Source organism: Gavialis gangeticus, unplaced genomic scaffold (genome assembly GCF_001723915.1).
Source record: "Gavialis gangeticus isolate Ggan-Ray unplaced genomic scaffold, GavGan_comp1, whole genome shotgun sequence".
Lineage (NCBI taxonomy): Eukaryota > Metazoa > Chordata > Crocodylia > Gavialidae > Gavialis > Gavialis gangeticus.
Genome location: NW_017729031.1, coordinates 29,771,352 through 29,775,324, shown reverse-complemented (window position 1 = coordinate 29,775,324; position 3,973 = coordinate 29,771,352). Strand labels below are relative to the sequence as shown.

General features: G+C 50.5%; 1 protein-coding gene across 1 annotated transcript in view; it reads right to left on the bottom strand.

Annotated features, from left to right (window-relative positions):
* Window positions 1-3,967, bottom strand: part of ITGB5 (integrin subunit beta 5) — a 151,084-nt gene extending 147,117 nt beyond the window's left edge. The window contains exon 1 of the mRNA XM_019522562.1: window positions 3,941-3,967. The gene's annotated coding sequence lies outside the window, so the exon portion shown is untranslated. The remainder of the gene's footprint in view (window positions 1-3,940) is intronic.
* Window positions 3,968-3,973: the final 6 nt, after the last annotated feature.

Genomic DNA, 3,973 nt, shown 5'->3' with positions numbered 1-3,973 from the left:
TAAAAGCATTGTCAGGTCTCATGCTGCAGTTCATCTCTTTGTAGACAATTATATCTACAGATAGGGAAGGCTGCGTTGCGCATGCCACCAGACAGGGTCTGCAAAGTGCATGGACTCAGTGGCCAATTAAAGTGTTGCTCTGTAGCACAAGCTTTCCGTTGCCTTTTGTCAAGTCCTAATGGCTACATTCCTCCAAAAAAATACATTTATATTGAAAAACATCAAGTGTTGCATTTGGCTGGCCAAGTGTTTGGGGCTGGGATACGCAGAACAGGAAGGCGGCAGTGAATCAACCCAGTCTGTTGCATGACAGCATGTCACACTCCAGGCTAAAAACTAGGGAAGGACGAGTTATTCCGTCACCGTTCCTAAGTCCCAATTGTGGCATGACTGCATATGTCCAGGTCACACACTGACAATTTTCTGTAACCCACAAGGTGATTCACTGCAACTTGGTTTCCCTAAATCAAAAGCTCTGTATTTTGCTTGGTTTCCATGAGAGGAAGCTGCTAGTTGGCATGCTCATTTAAACAGCAGGTTTATTATGGTCTTCCACTGGTCATTATAATAGTGTGTGCTTTGCTGCTTGATAACAATCTGAACTTCTACAATCCAACTTCTGAACTTTTCAAGAATTCAGAAATGAAACAAAATAGAAGCTATTCAACAGAACAACCAGTTGCACAGGCCTGAGCTTAAGATGTGGGACTCATTTCCCAAACCAAGCAATGGATATGGCTTCTAGCACAGTGGAAACCGTTTTCTCTGTAGCTTGTAACTACAGGCCTTATAATAAAGCAACGCTTGCATTTTATTTTCTGTTCAAAGAAATCCTGGAGGCTCGGAAGGGAAGCAGTTGGGGACTAAAACAGAAGCTATACAAATCAACCTGCTACCGGTCTATCCAGAACCACTGATCCAAACATCGCCAGAACTTGGGCTCCAATACACATGGTTTACAAAGCCAAAACCATGACCAGTGAAATCTAATACAACCTACTAAGCAGCCACTATCAAGAGACGTAAGCACCTGTCTCGAGGCCTCTGCTGTGTGCTGGACCTGACCCAGAGTGTTTCGGACCTGACCATCCATCGGGAAAATGGAAATGCTACTGACCTGCCTCTCCTGATGGGTGGGCTCCTGAGGAGTCACTTGCTAATAGTACTAAAATTAGAAATGTTAGAAATTAGACATTTTTAATATATTAGAAAACTCGGACCTCTGCCTCAACAGGCCATTCCTAATCTGTACCAAACAGATTAGGTACAGATTATCAGCTCAGCTGAGTGCACCGACTACAGCAGGCCAAAGGATGGCAACTCTGTTCTTCAGCAGCTGTATCAAGCTGCCCATTTCATCCAGATAGAAAACCAAGCTTCTTAGTTAGACAAGTTGGGTGGGACAAACCAGGACCTCCCAGGCCAAAAAGTCTCTGCTTTGCATGATTTGGAGCAGAGTCTAATCTCATGGCACACCGAATCGGAAAGAAAGGGGAGGCGGACCTAGGTCTCCTACATCCCGGACCACAACCCTGACTGCTAAGCTAAAGGGCAGGAAAGTCTCCGTGTAGAGACATTCATCAGTGCCAAGGTACCTCAATGAAACAGCCTGATTCAATCAAACGTTCAGCTGAAGATGTTCTGACTATCTCTGCGAAGGAAAGGAGTCCCCCCTCCTCCCCACCCCCAGAACTGCTCCACTCTCCAGCTTCCTTCCACCTCCCAGGAGGGACTGGAAAGTCCTCGCCCCCTCCCCAAGTGCTGTGACCTGCCCTTCACTTTACATTGCACAGCACCATCCCACAGGCATTGAGTGGCCTCCCCGAATCAAGCTCTTTCTCTGGCACGCAGAAGAACTGCTCTGGTGGCACTGAAAAAGGGACCTCCACGCACAAGGGAACAAAGGAAGGCACCGTACCCCTGAGGATAAGTGCAGATCGATCACATCCTTCTGTGGGTGAGAAGTGAGCTAGGCAAGAAAGGGATGCATCTTGAAGGGCACGCAGGGACGCTACTCAAAGTGCCAGACAGGGCCCTATTTCAAACCACTTCGAACACTGAAATCCTAAAATAACCGTCCTCTTAAAACAGAAGTATACCAACTTGCCCGAAACACGTATTATTCGCACTGTATGAAGGTGCAGGAGATCACTCCACTGACATTTGCTTGATGGGGACAGACAACGTGTGGAGTCAGGAGCGCTCAACTCTTAGGACCAGCAAAACAAGAATAGAAGAGAAACCCACGTGAGCAGTGGTTCCCAAACACAGAGAGACTGCGCACCACCGATTTAAAACGATACAACCTTAAGTACCACCAGCACGTTTTTGTCATATCAAGTCATTATAATTAATCTGTTAAGGTGTACCACTGACGGGCTGCCTGCGTACCCCGATGGTACGTGCATGCTGCGCTAGAGTTTTACAGGCGTGTGCCGCAGCACTCTCAGCAGCTTGTTAATGCAGCTCATTAAACGTCAACACAAAGGGTAAATAAACTAACAGAGGGCTCCACACATTTGATTAGGCTGCCTTTATATAAAAAAAGATCAGCTCACAAAAGAGGATTCTCTCTTCCAGCATCAATCGGACACACTCACCAAGTGCTGCTGTTTTAACACGTGTCCCAGCAGCAAGAGCCTCCCCGCTGGGAAAAACAATGACAGTCCTCCAGATTAAATGCACGTTAAGACTGAAAACCTGAACCCAGGAGCAACACGAAACAGGGGAGCCCTGGGAATCAGGCAATGCTCAGACAAGTGCCGGAGGTTTTACGGCTATTCATGCTGCTGTTCTTCATCTGCAGCGCTGGATACCTGCAGCGCAAACATTCAGGAAGCTTATGCTACATCAGGAAAGAGAAAACCTTCCACCTCAATCCTTTTCATGCCAGGAAAGGATGTGCCAGGAAATACCCAGGTACATGCCAAGGAATATCCAGATCCAGAGAGCTTGGAAGTATTCCCAGGATGCGGTTCGGGCCTGTACTCGATGGCTGCTGTAACGCTCTGGTCCCTACCAATTCAGAACTGCCAACAACGTGCCGGAATGAGAAATCTCGATCAAAAACGTGAGCAAGATCCTTCCTCGGGACTGGAAAGGGCCACCTCAGATCAGTCAGAAGCTCGGCAGACTAAGCTGAGCCTCTGGAACAAGGCACGGCGAGTCCCGGTCCGCTCTGCTGGCGTCCCAGGGCGCTAGCGGAAAACCAGACGAGGCTGTTCAGATAACAAACTACTCCTTGTACTACGGTCACCATTTCTCGTTGCGTCTGGCAAGAGACCCTGTCCTTTTAAGAAAGAGCAAAGAGGGTAAACACATGCAGGGGACTCCAGGCTTAGCTGGAACAACCCCGTTCAAGCGATACCCCACTTTGGAGGCCTGGGGTATCCACGCACAGGTGGCTGCTCTTGATCACACAGTTTTGCCATGTGGCCAAACTGACCGTAAGCAGACTGGGTTTTTTAACATAGAAAACACGGGAGAAGAGTGGAGATTGCTTTGGGACCACTAAGCATCCTATGTAATTGGGACGAATCTTATCTCCTTTCTCGCCTCGATACCGGGGCGTGTTCGTTCTGCCTCAGCGCCAGCCGACCGTTGGTGCCAACAGCCGCGCTACCGAGGCGGGCGCTCTCCACCCCGCCACTCGCGCACCTCAGGTTTGACCAGCCCACCGCTGGCGCAACTTCTGGGTGCCCGGGCGGTCTGGCCTGCCCCGGGCCTGGAGGCCGCCGCCGCGTCCCTAGGAAACACCAACTTTTACAGTCTTTTCTCCCGTGCCTGACGAAGGAAGGGGGCGTGCGCCCCACAGCCCGCCTCCGAGACCTGTTGGGCTACTCAGCGGCGGCGGCGGCAGCATCCCTGCGGGAGCCCCGTAGCGGGACCTGCCCCTGGCCCATGGCGCCCCGGGGCGGCGCGGAGGGGAGCGGGCACTCACCGGGCGCGCCGCGCAGCAGCGAGGAGAGCAGGA